The sequence below is a fragment of the Sciurus vulgaris genome (genome assembly GCF_902686455.1).
Source record: "Sciurus vulgaris genome assembly, chromosome: 7".
NCBI classification, from domain to species: domain Eukaryota; kingdom Metazoa; phylum Chordata; class Mammalia; order Rodentia; family Sciuridae; genus Sciurus; species Sciurus vulgaris.
This window is the reverse complement of record NC_136467.1, coordinates 67,337,245-67,351,311: the sequence shown is the minus strand read 5'-3', so window position 1 is coordinate 67,351,311 and position 14,067 is coordinate 67,337,245. Positions and strand designations below refer to the sequence as shown.

At 39.1% G+C, this 14,067-nt stretch overlaps 1 protein-coding gene across 2 annotated transcripts in view; it reads left to right on the top strand.

Annotated features, from left to right (window-relative positions):
• Positions 1 to 820: 820 nt before the first annotated feature.
• Positions 821 to 14,067, top strand: part of KLHL32 (kelch like family member 32) — a 186,638-nt gene continuing 173,391 nt past the window's right edge. The window contains exon 1 of one of the 2 annotated variants that reach the window (XM_079147137.1): positions 821 to 1,182. The gene's annotated coding sequence lies outside the window, so the exon portion shown is untranslated. The remainder of the gene's footprint in view (positions 1,183 to 14,067) is intronic. The other variant, XM_079147136.1, reaches the window with a different exon arrangement.

Here is a 14,067-nt window from a genome sequence, read left to right as displayed (position 1 = left end):
TACTACACATCTGACCAAGGTTTTCAATTCACAAGTATAACATTTACACATTGAAACTATTCATTTCACTTAAATATGAGTTTCTGCGCATGCTTTCCACAAGAAAGAATGACATGAATGGCCTGAAAGTGTGCCAGGCCCTGGAATTCAGTGGAGTTCTGAGGTTGCTTGTTGTCTCTGTGTGGTTTCAACGTCTAATTAGCTATAACCAAATACCCTTACTTATTCCTCAGGTTCAGGGCTTCTGGCCACTTTTTGGAGGAAGGTGAATAGGGTTGATCCACCTGTTTCTTAAAGTTATCTTGAATTTGTTCTCAATAGCGACGTATAATCTCAAGGAGGGCCACTTTAGGGCCTCTGCATAGAGGGAACTTGAACTTTACAAGTTCCCTAGGTCAGGGGAAAGGGAAAGCACAGAACTAGAACTCTCTAGCAGAGCAAGTTGGGGTCATGGCTTCTTGTCGGCACAGGTTGCTGCCAAGTTCTGGAAAAGGAGTCTGGGGGAAGTAGGCTCGGTTCTATAGTGTAATCGTCGCAGCAGGGGCCACAGCTGTGGCTGCAGGGTGTACATGTGACCTGCGGGCCAGCGGCGCAGGTGCCTGAGAGCGAGAAGGGGGGCGGCACAGAAAAGGGGGACTTCCGGGGAGAGCGGGCGTGCGCGCTGGCTCGCCGGCGGCAGGGAGGAGGCAGAGAGGGGAGGGGAGCGTGCGCGCTGGCTTTCCAGCAGAGGGGGACGTGGGAGTGGGGTGTTGCGCGCGGGCTCGCCGGGGGCGGGAGGGGGCGGAGCCACTTTGACTTCTAAACCCGCCCGGAGGCTGCCAAGGTGCGTCTTCTGCCTGACGTGCCGCCTAGGGTAGCAAGCCGGACGTGCCACTTACAGTGCTGGCTGGTGCTTTTTATTTACTAGGGAACACTGTTTCTCCGCGGGAGAGCCCGGGAGCGCGCGCAGGAGGCGCGCGCTCGTGTACACACACACACACACACACACACACACACACGCACACACACACGCTGGCGCGCTCGTCTTCACAGCCGCATCCCTAAACCCGCAGAGAGAAGCTACTGCATTTTCTCTTAACCCCAGGATCGTGGGGCGAAGCAGAGCCATTGTGCATCAGGGAGAACCTGGTGCCTGCGCTGCCGCCTCGGGTACAAAACCAAGCAGACCGCTCACCCCATCGGGTAAGGCAATCTCCTGTTCTGGAAGTAACCTGTTCGGGGTTGGTGCCTGCAGACCCGAGGGAGAGGGTGGGAAGCTGCTGTTGTGCCAGAGGGGCCGAGACCTGGAGTTGAAATTTCAGGGGCACACAGCCTGAACCAGCGTCGTCTAGCGGAGCAATTACTACTCCGGTTACTTATTCTACCAAGCCTGGAGTTGCTCCCCCTTTCTCTCCTTCCCCCCAGCCCAATATGCACTGTGTTCTTTGGTTGCCAGGGAGACTCGTTTAAACATTAGCTTTGGGACATCTATTGAAAAGAACTGGTTTCTTAAATGATGATCTTATTTGTTTTGATTTTTAAAATAAAATATACACTGGGAACCTTGTGGCAATTTGACATTCGTTAATTTGTATTCAGGCGACGGTTTCATTCAACTTCAAGAAAAGCTGTAATTGCGCTATGCGATATGCTTTATAAAGGATTCTTCAGATGAATTTTCAACGGATTGTGTTTTGAATAATGAATTAGCTCCATTTTGGTGATAAAAAGAATGCTGATTCCAATTTAAACCTATTATTTCCTTCTATTTCCAGTTCTGTATTGCAGTTCACTTAGGCGTGATTATTTTAACAATTAAAAACAGATGATTTTATTTTGGTTCCTCACATCAGGATGATCTGTTGTAAATTGACCAGAAGGGGAATACATATTTGTGAATCCCTAAGATAACAATATAGCATTCATGAAATGCAGCTTTGCTAACATTTTAGTATTCACACTGCATCACTATTTAAGGCAGTTTTCTGCACCTCTGCCCATTTCTGAGAAGGTTCAGTTTTCTTTCAAACCTCTTGTTGATTTGGGGAGGGGAATATTTCTGTATCTATATATGTTGATAGATATAAAATGTAAGCCATGGCTTAAAACTCCAGAGTCTAATTAGAACTCATATTAAAATGTAGATTTTTATTTTTTGTTTCTGAATCCTTTTCCAAAACACTGATGAGGCCCACAAAAGAGATTAGGACCCTTATTTCACAGGAGCCCCTTAATACCTGGGCCACCAGATTTGTTTTGAGGCCTCAGGTGCCTCGTGGATGAACTTGCAACACAGCACTTAAAGACATGAGCAATCCACTAATTACACTTTGCACTAATTTCATACTTTCAACACAAGAGGAATGATTTAGTAAAGATTCACTGTTATCCAGTAATTCATTTTGTTTTCCTTTGATATTTGTACATCTTTTCTACCACTTGTTAAATAAGGCAAGGAAAATGTATCAAATTCCTTAATTTAGATTTTAAACTATGTCATACATGGTATAACGATAAGAGGAACAAAGAAGACAAATAATAACTGAAGTAGGTAAAGGGGATTTATGCAGCTCACAGGATGCTGAGAGATGAAAAATGATGACAAACATTTTACATTATAGTTTACAAAGCACTTTTCATTCATATTCATTTCTTATTTAATCCTCATAATAACAATGAGGTCAAAGGATTACCTTCAGTGTAAAGCTGAGACACCCAAGATTCAAACCTTGTGGAGGTGACAAAGCTAGTCAATGGGGGAAGCCCTTTCTGGATTCCGGCTCTTTGCCTTAAAAAAAAAAAAAAAAAAAAAAAAAAAAAAAAAAAAGTTGTGCTTACATTTAGAATGTGTGTAGGAGTCTGACAGGTGAGATAAAGGAATGGAACAGCCTGGTGGGAGATACATGGGAGAGCCAGTGTGGATTTTGGCCTCTGCAACAGGCAAGGCACCAGAAAGGGCAGCTCTTCTCTACTGGAGCTGATTGTTGCTGCCTGTTCTTTCAAACATACCAAAATTTCAAGGAAAACAGAAGATTCTGAATTTCTTTATGTGGGGCTCCTGGAACCAGTCCCCTGAGGGTATCCAAGAACGACTACGCTTTTCATTGTAAAAGAATTTTACAATGCGGACTTACAAAAACTGTAAGGACCACTTTAAAAACGTGTCTGGGCCACATGTGGCCTATGCCCTGCCAGTTTGCAGTCTGTGACTACTGAGGTCTCATCAAATTCTAAGCTGTTATTTGTTAGTAAAATCCTGATGTGAATCAATTATAAGAATGATCAGGATTATTCTCATTTCATTATTAAAGTCTAATAAATATTCTACATCTGTTCTTCAATAAACAGGTCCAAGTTTGTTTCTGAGGTTTCCTAGGTCTCTCTCTTGTGCCTTAGGAAAAACAAAAGAGTGTGAGATGCTCCAAAATAGGAATTTTTGAATCTGATGAAATAAATCATTCGCAGTTTAACACTCTTATGTTCCTGGCTTATTTTTTTTTCTTGGCATACGGATAAGAAATATAGAAAAAGTCAGCTGAGTGCAATTGCCCCCCTATAAAATATTTGGAAAAAAGCATCTGTACTGAATGTGTACAGATTTTTTCTTGCCATTATTTCCCACACAATAAAATATAAAAACTATTTACATAGCATTGGCAGCACATTAAGATATTAAGTATTGTAAGTAATATAAAAATATTTAAAGTATATAGGAGGATGTATATAGACTATACTATATACTATACTATATACAAATACTACCCATTTTACTTAAAAGGGATTTAAGCTGGGTGTGGTGGCACACACATGTAATCCCAGCAGCTTTGGAGGCTGAGGCAGGGGAATTTCAAGTTTGGGTCAGCCTCAGCAACTTAGTGAGGCCCTAAGCAATTTAGTGAGATCCTGTCTTAAAATAAAAAAATAAAAAAGGCTGGGTATGTAGCTCAGTGGTTAAGCACCCCTGGGTTCAATCTCTGGTATCCAAAAAAAAGCATTTGCAGACTTACTTGCACTTTGGTATCTGTGGGAATCCTACTACCAGTCTTCCAGAGAGTACCAAGAAAATATTATACTTTCATTGTAAGAAGAGGTAGAACAAAAAGTTGGTTACAAAAAGGAGCATCCTGAGCTCTTCAATGAATATTTCCTCTTAAGGAGTTAAGTAATTAGTTAAACCCACCATAGTATTGCAAGGTGCCAAAGTCAAAGGAACAAAAACCTGTGGAACTCAAAGAGACATTAAATTCCAGCATCTTGGCATAGTGAATGCTGTTTGCTTCTTAAAAGCATCTTGTAATGAAACAAATTCCTTTTGAGAAGTTGTTTTTCATATTTTCACTAAAGTTATAGTGATGTCAGTGGACTTTTCTAAAGTAGATGGTTGGAAAGGAGTGCTGTTTATGTTGTTCTTTTGCTTATTCAGAGAGATGTGGTTAAAAAGGGGGAAATGATGAGAACAGCAGCTTCTAATGGTTCTCCTAAAATCTCCCTCTGGAAGGATGCTTTAATAGTAAATAACAGGATTTTGATTTTTTATTTCATTTCAGTGTGCACCTCTAGTAAAGAGCTAGGCAGGTGTTAGTAAATATTGTTATAACAAAGTCAAGACTGAGTGCTGCAGAGATAACCATCCCTGCCCCTCCAGGATTCAGAGTAAACAAACCTCCTGGAAGCATCCTTTTTGAGCCCCCTCTAGGTCTAAGGTATTTTACATCAATTTCCAGTCAAATTTACAATGTCCTTTTAAAGTGAGCATCTTATAAAGAATTCAGAATTATGTGAAGTTAAACTAGGCCAATGAGAGAAAACTTAAACTCTCAACTTTTCACTTCACTCTCCCTTTCTGTCTATTACCTAATGGAGGGTATAAATGTGTACATAATTGTGATTTTGTACACATAGCTGAGGCAGTTATGTGTTAAATGCTACAGTAGGAATATAAGATTGAAATGAAGCACAGACACAGCAAAAATAAGAAATGTCCTGTTTGTGGAGATCAGTTAAGTCTCTATGTAGCAGGGGGATTGATGACTGGATCTGATTATATTAAATGAAGATCCCTTTCATCCATTGAAAGTTGGGAGGCTCTGCCAGACAGTCAAGTTGGACATGTGAGTAGAGAGGATAATGCTGGTGATATCTGATATTGATGAGCTAATTAGCTGAAGTTATACAGGAAAGCATGAGAATGTGGTCTTTAGGATTGCATACAGCAAGAAGATAGAACTGGGGATGGGTGTCAGGGGATACAGAAAGACAAACTCATTAAAGAGATGAGAGATATTGTAACATAAAGGAGAATCTAGAGAATGGAGTACTGATTATTCTAAACATTCTGATGCTAAGGGCAAGGGGCTTGTCAGGTACTATGTCCTACATAGACCTGGTCCACAAAAATACCCATTAGCTACTTTGGTGTGTCTGGATTTTTAATATCCAAAGGCTGACACATGATTTCCTTTCATGATACCATGTTTTCCTATGGTGAGAGTGTATATATGTGGATTCAATTGAAGTGAACAAATACATGAATTTTTCAGAAATGGGAAAGATTTGGGCAAATTAGATGTTAAAAGATGTCAACGTTTTCTTCTAAGCGAGCTATAGTTTTGGAGGCTAGGGAGATGCTTGCAGATAAAGATTTTAATGTTCTACTATAAAGTCATACCTCGTATCTGTGAGACAACTAAAGAGAAATATGAGGGCTTGGGGTTGTGGCTTAGTGGTGGAGTGCTTGCCTGGCAAGTGTGGGGCACTGGGTTTGATTCTTAGCACCACATATAAATAAAATAAAGGTCCATTGACAACTGGTCCATAAGCAAATATTAAAAAATAACTTAAATGCTTTTATAAAAGAGAAATATGAACTGTGTGTTAGCCACTTGAAAAGTTATACTCAAGCACAGAGAGAAACCTTTGGTGAAGGTAGATATTTGCTCTTGATCTTTGTTGGGTCAACATTTTTACCTGAATGGAGATAAGAGATATTAAGTGATGAGCAAGTGGGAGTTAGACTGATTCAAGTGGTAGATCTGCAATGACTGGGTGAGAGAGCTGCCTCTTAGTATGACTGCACAGAGTAACAGGATTAAATAAAAGAAAAAATGTTAGAGTCTAGCTCTAGGGACATGAGGCATGATAGGAATTCACTTTAAAGTAGGAGGGATTGTAATTCTCATCAAGTACAATATAAGCCAATAGGATGATGTGCCTTTCACAGACATATTTGATAAGTAATGGAAAACATGAATGAATGATGAGAGAGACCATCTTTCTTATTAATCTGGGCTTTCTGGTGAGAGTGGAGATAGATACACTTGGCTATGTTTCTGTCTCTCCCAGTTCTCATTATTGAAGAATTTATTGCAATTTGCAGAGTTAATCTTCAAGTTTACCCTTGAACATCTTACTTTCCTTTTTACTTGGAATTAGTAGATGGAAGTAATTTTGTTTACCTTTTTCCCATTCATGGCATTTCTAATCTGATCCTTTATTCTCTGAATCTTCTTACCAAGATCTTCACTTGAGAGGAACTGAGCAAGAGGAAGGGCTCAAATTTCTTTGTATTTCGTTTGTTCTTACCCTATTTCATATGCACATTGCAATGCATTGATGCATATAATTAAGCTTGATTTAGACATATGGTACTATAAATTTGGGTAAAATTTTTTTAAAGAATTATATATTAAAAAATAACAGTTTTGCAAACTCTATTTGGAATCAGATTAGTTCCGCATATGGCATAAAGCATTGAAAGCTGTGAATTTGTCTAAAATAGCTTTTTACTTTGCAGGGCTGAAAGCACCGACCTGATAAGATGATTTTTAAATGGAGAAGGAAAATCTCTGGCAGTTTTCATGGACTCTTGACAACATTCTTCTACATATTTATTTGAGGCATAATATATTCTATTTCCATGCCAGATGAGCCAGTTCCAGTTACTTAGAAGCAGGGCTACTCCCCCTTCCCCACCCTGACATACAACCAGTTTGGCATACAGGATATTGATGGGATAAGTAGTCCCATCCTGGCTGATTGCTTCAGTGGGAACACATTTGATGTTAATGGCACAGACAATAAGAGCCGTGGAGGAGGCATCTTGCAATTTTTTATGACACAAAATCTGATACCTCATTTTAAATCATTACTTAGAAGCCTTATTATTTGTGAGTTTTAGTTCTACAATTGAAAGTGCAAGGTAGCATGGCACAACTAGAACATGGGCCTTGGAACCATGGATGTGAATAAGAAATCAGATACTTTTTGGCTCTGTGATTCACAGTCCAGTGATATATCCCTTATAGATCACAATTTCCTCAAATTGTAAATGAAGATTCTATTACTTAGATTATAGGGTGTCTTAGTCTGTTTTCTGTTGCTATAAATGAACAAAGCGGAGTGTGAAATTTATAGTGATTTACTTAGCTCATGGTTCTTGAAGCTAGGAAGCCCAAGAATGTGGTGCTGACATCCAGTGGGTCTCTTCTTGCTGCATCCTGATATGACCAAGTTTACGAGTTTAATTTGCTCTTCCTCTTCTTATAAAACTGCTAATTCAATCACGGAGGTCTCATCTAATCCTAATTATCTTCCAAAGGCCCCACGTCCAAGTACTATTAATATATGACTTTGGGAATTAAGTTCCCAATACACCACTTCTGGGGGACACACCCAATCCATGGCATAGAGCAATTCCAAGATTATGAGATATGCATAGAAACATCTAGCATAATGCTTGATGCATAATGAAAACTCTGTACCTATTAATTCCTTCCCTTTGCCATTTATTTCCCCCCTACCTTTCCATTTCTCAAATAATTGTGGAATCCACTTAAATTTCATGCACCGTATAAAATATCTTATTCTGGGCAGTGCTAGTCTCAGAGAGGGGCTAGCCGCTTTGTGCCACAGAACTTTGGGTGACACAGTATGCTGCTTGAATGGACTCTCCCAGGGAAAGGGATGCACATCTTGGGGTTAATGGTGTCTCTGCTCTCTAGTAAGTCACTTCTCCTTCTTTTCTGCAGCTGTTGGAGCTCTGGCCTCGGCACAGGGAAAATGAGGGGGTGGTCATTTTCCTCCTGACTAGGCAGCTTTCAGCGCTCTATTATAGGATCACTGCAGAGGTCCCCATCTGTAAAAAGCACAGAACTACACCTTGTATCCTCTGTGGAATGAATAACAGCAGTACCAAGTACCTGGCGGGTATAGATCTCCTAGCCTTTCTGCAAGGTCAATTTCTAATTGCCTACATCTTTCTAGACAACTTGGGGTTTCCCTTCATGCTGAATTATGTAAATTTTGTGAAAAGGTCAAAAGCTCACCAGGCTCAAGAAAAACCTCCTCGTATTCTCTTTCAAGTAAGATAGGATTATTTACTTCCCAAAGAGAATACTTTTTAGCTAAATCCATTTTTTTCCCTTTGCATCACTACCTCCCCATTCTTCCCCCACCCCCTACCCAGCAACTTCTCATCCTTGAGAATGACAGAGTAATTTGTCACATTTTAAATACCATTTGGTTTTCTGGTGACCTAGGAGTGCAAAATGGTTAGTGTGTATTGATTTTTAACTTCTATAAGGGTAACCCAGATGACAGTGGGAACTGCCCACCAGATTGGTGACTTTTACAATGGTGATAACAAAAAACACTTGTAGGAAGTTAGTCTGAGCTGTAAATTTTAGAAATCCATAGATCAAGATAAGTTCTATTTTCATCATAAAATAGACCACAGAGCACATCCCTAAAGAAAAAGAAAAAATATTTCTTGTGCTAAATGTGCTCTGCTTATGCCTGTTATATGTATTTGCATGCATTTATTTATTTTGGTATTTATAAAGTATGTTGCAATTTCATAATTTATATGTGTTTTTGGTAGTTGTTAAGTAACACTCGTTTGTATACCAAAAAATAAGAAAAGCATAGGAAATTGCTAATGTTAAGAATGATAAACAAGGGCCCTATGTTCTCTCCGATATGTGCATGCTAACCCGCAACAGAGGATGGAGGGGAGGGGAAGAATAAAAGTGGGGAAGGGAGGTGGGGAGGAGAATAGGAAGGACAGTAGAATTAATCCGTCTAAACTTTCTTAGCCTTGCATTTGAAAACATGACTAGGGTAATTCCTGGTATAACTACAAGAATAGGATTCTAATTAGAATAAGTTATACTCCATGTATATGTATAATATGCCAAAATAATTCTACTGTCATGTATATGTAAAAAGAACAAATTAAAAAAAAAAGAATGAAGATTTGTCAAAGACAGAAAATCTTTTACTGGTTTCTTTATGACTCCAGAAAAAAAATATGGTAAAAAAATTGTGAACTGGTATTGATTATAGTGAGGTATAAATTCTGGTATGAAAAATATGATCCCTGAGATGACATCTTTGCTAGGTCTTGTGCCTACATTGCCTTCACAGGCCAGCAAAGTTACAAAATCCTATCACTAAGGAAGAAAGCCTACTCCAAATGTGAAGACACTGGGTTCACAGTCACTTCCCAAGTGACAGCTATGGTTATTATTTTGGAAGATTAGGCTCATAATTGAGGTAGATATCTGACTGGAAGAGATTTATTTTGATAGTCTCTCTTTGACTTGCTTCCTCATTTACTCTATTTGACATTCCCTGAAAGGAGACTTAAAAAAAAAAATGCTATTCTTGTGATAGGCAGTGGTGTAGAGATTATCAAATAACCCTTTGGCTGCAAAAAGATTCAGTAGTCTTTTCCAGACCGATGTCCTTGAGCTGATATGGTTGATTGATTGTTTGTTTGTTTCTAGAATTCAAAACTTGAAGAATTATGGAATCAAGGTTATGGGTTTTTTTTTTTTTTTTTTTTTTTTTCCTTTTTGGGTCCTGGGGATTGAACCCAACCCAGGGGCACTTAACCACTGAGTCACATCTCCAGTCCTTGGTATTTTTTACTTTGAGACAGGGTTTTTTTCTGAGTTGCTTAGGACCTCACGAAGTTGCTGAGGCTAGCTTTGAACTTGGAATCTTCCTGCTTCAACCTCCTGAACTGCTGGGAGGTTTGCTTATTTATCTATCTATCTATCTATCTATCTATTTATTTATTTATTTATTTTTGAGAACTTTAATTACCTATAGTCTGATTTAATTAGGGAACAGCTTATCTTCTTTAACTTTGGGATAAAGCCATTTTTAATTTCTTGGAAGTATTTAATATCATGTTGTTTACTAATTGATGAAATGTAATTTGAGAAACTAAGGCACAGTGCTTAGGTCTTTCTGCACAGCATTTAACATGGTTTTTTACTGAAATTTTAATTTATAAATCTTAGTGCCATCTATAGAGTTTGATGATAAATTTCCCTTCTCTGACCTTACAGTCTTCACAAAGTTTTCAGTTTTTCTTTCTGTTTTATGTCATCCTATGAATATTGATTAGCAGAAGTCTTCAGTGAATTTCTTGTTTTAGCAGAGGTTTCCTAAGGGCAGTGCCAGAATTAAAAAGGCCTTTTCTTGCATTCTGGTTTTTATTCTGGTGCTGGACATTAAACCCAGGGCCTCACACATTCTAAGCAAACATTCTGCCACTGAGCTACACCTGCCAAAAGGCCCTTTCTTAAGGCTGCTTCTACCTATGGTTGCTTGAATTGCAGAGCACTATTGAAAATCTCTCACTGGTAGTGTTTCAGTGGAGTAAGGAGAAGGTAGGGATGGGTGCGATGAGGTGGATGGGAGGTTAGATTCCTTGAGGGTCCACTCTGCTGGGAGACTTGCAGTGAACTCTGTGCCTCTGTAAACCAGAATAACATGAAGAGTTTTAATTTTCTTACACCATTTTGTTTATGAATAAAATTACATATATTTAAAAAGCTCTGTTACTACTACTACTGATTGCTCATTCTAGCACCTTGCTTTAAAGCATCATATATTTACCAGCGTTTTACAAATAAGTCCATAAAGTTATAAACAGGCTGATCCTCAGAATACCTGTAATTGTTTTAAAAATGAAGATTCCTGGATTCTTTGTACTTGCTGTGTTAGGATCTGCATTTGTACTGAGCCATTCACGTATTAAAAAGCCCTTCTCAAGTCATTCTGACAATCGGTCTAACCTAGGAGCTTCTATCTAGAGTACAGTGACATGCCCACTCTGCTTCTCATTCCCGCCTCCCAAGAACCAGCCATGTCACCTGGACTTGGTCCTCAGCTTTCTGTCATTCACATTTAACAACAAATAGCTAATTAAGTCCATTGATGTCATTTAAGTCCCCAGATACTCAGTGGGCATTTAAACAATACAGTCAGTTTTCTGCTAACCATGAGCCCTGTCTGGATAGAAGTACGATGTGTGATTAATATCTTCATTGCTGAAATAGAAGTTACGATTTTGCAGTCAAGTGTGTGTACCACTAAGCTGGTGGATTGCTGCAGAGGACATCCTTGTAAATGTTATGATATTGTCTGTATGGCAGATTGTTTTTTTTTAATGTGCATTTCTGCATGAGATAAAACTAGATGCTTTTATCTTATACCATTCTAGATTTAGAACATTAATAGTGATTATATGGCATTATATAAGCCAACTGGAAAATATTACTTCTACTGTGGATGAAATCTTATGAGTCATTAATGAACAGGTTGGTAGTGGATTGATGCAGGATAGTATAGATATTTATGGAAGGATTTTGGGAACAGAGAAGCTATGTTTTCAAATTGTGGTTTATTCTTTATTTGGGGGAAAGTTTAAAATGTGCTTTTCAATAGGCATTTTTAAGAGATATATAATTTTTAAGCACTGGAATACAGTTAGGAAAAAGAACCCTTGCTGTTAGATCACTCATGAGTTTCAGATAGTCACAGAAATGATCAAGGTTATGATGGAGAGATGTTGCTTGATGACAGTCCTGAGAGAAGTCATTGCCTGGTATGTAGGTACATGAGAGAAGGGCAATATCATGCTTATCTGCCCGTGGTATTTCAGTCATTATTGTGACTACTGCAGACACTTCTGTGACATTGAGTTAGGTGCAACCAATTTAATTCCTATGGCAGGAATTTTTTTAATACTTAGTAACACTTTTGAGTTGAAGGAAGAAAATAGTTTTATCTGAAGAAAGACTGTTTCAGAATTGGAATTGTTTTACTGAGTTACCATTTACTCTGTAGAAAATCAGATGAAGTTCCACATATGGAACTTTGCCAAATTGGATTTGGGTTGGATTCTGGTTTTTTATGTCAAAGACAGTAGAGGGAGGGAGGAGGGAGGCGTGGGGACACAGAGGATGGGAAAAGGGAAAGGGGTAGTGGAGATAAGGGGAGAGAGAAAAAAAAAGAGAAAAGAAGTGGAGACCCAGAGGGAACACTAACTGAACCTGCATTTGCTGTCAGCTGATTTGGAGACTGCAGCCCCATTCGGTGGTTAGCTCTTGACCATTCTGCCAACATCATCTTTTTGACCATCTGTGCCACAGGATAGGAGACAGTGGCCTCAGGCACAGCTGCTGAGCTTAACCTGTATTTCTAACTTGTGTGATAATTGTAGTGAACATATAGAGAAGTTTGGTGGACAAATATGCAGAACAAATAGGAGAAAACCCAACACATATTCCTAAACTTAGAAGTGAGAGCAAGGAGAATCTGTATTTTACATCAAAAAGCAATAATGGGTACTATTTAAATCTATAAGCAAGTAGGTAACCTTTTCTACCTTCAGAGTAGTTTTCTCCTGAGGAGAAATAAATCTCAAGAGGGAATGACCCAAATTCAAATTTGGGTATTTCTTTATGATGCTTTGTGAATTTCCCTCTATCATATAAAGTGAATTTGATTACTACATCCCGACATTTACTGGCCTTTGCCCAGCTTCTCTGGTCTCTCTGAGCCCAGGGCTGTGACTGCCATTTGGCGTTGTTGAAGCCAGGTCTTCCCAGGAAGTTTAAGTCTAATGTCATTAGAAATATAGTTAAGAAGTTAGGAGAAAATAAGCTACTCCACAGAGTCCTGTTACTAAGAATAAAGAAGGCTAAGATTTTAAATAAATATTTGTACATTTTACATGGCCATTTATGGCTATAAAAATATTTAAGGAATGTTATTGGAAGAAATGTAACAAAAATGGTCTTTAAAAGAAAGTTGCCAAAATTATGTCAAATGATTTGGGCACATATAACTTAGTAGCAAAGTTCTTTATGTGTGCTTTCTCAAGTTTTTCTTCCAAACCTGCCTCTTCCAGAGCTTCCTCATGGTTAGTTGCCTGGGTCCAAACCTTGGAATCATCCTTGGCATCATTCCTTTCAACTTACCTTCAAGCATTGGGAAACTGTTGCCTCTACTCTCAAAGTACACCCAGAATCTGACCCTTCTCTCTATGTCCTGCGGCCATACATGCTCTGTCAGCATCACCCTTGATTAGACAGAAGGTCACCTTTGCCTCTCACAGGCTGTTCCCATCACAGAAGTCAGAGTGATCCTTTTAAACTCCAAGTTAGGTTACGTTATTTCTTTGCTCAAAACTTCAACAGCTTCAAGTCCAAGAACCAGGACCCCACACACTATCTGTCCCCTCTCTTCTGCCTTTTGCTACTCTTTCACTGTTTACTCCTTCCCTTGCCCCCTGCTCCCCTTTTCTGCCATAGACCTGTGTGTTTCAGCTGGAGTTGCCTCTGCCTTGAATGCTCCTTCTCTGGCTATCCCCAGGCTCACTGACTCACCTCCCTCAGGTCTTTGCTCAACTGTCACCATCTCTGTGATGCCCACTGTTGTCACCGTACTGAAAGTTGCAACTTATTGACCTCTCTGCTCCCTGTACTCTCAAGTAACCTGGCCCTGAATTACTTTTACTCATAGCTCTCATCACTTTTTAAAAACAATTTTACTGAGGGAAAATCTATATGCCATTAAAATGGACTTATTGTAAGTATACAGTTCAATAAAAGCAAATGTATAAAGTTGTGGGCAGTTATCACTATGATTTAGTTTGTGTGTGTGTGTGTGTGTGTGTGTGTTTTGTGTTTTTTTTGGTTGTTGTTGTTGTTTTGGGTATTTTTTTGTACCACTGATTGAACTCAGGGTCACTCTACCACTGGGCTACATCCCCAGCCCTACCTATTTTGT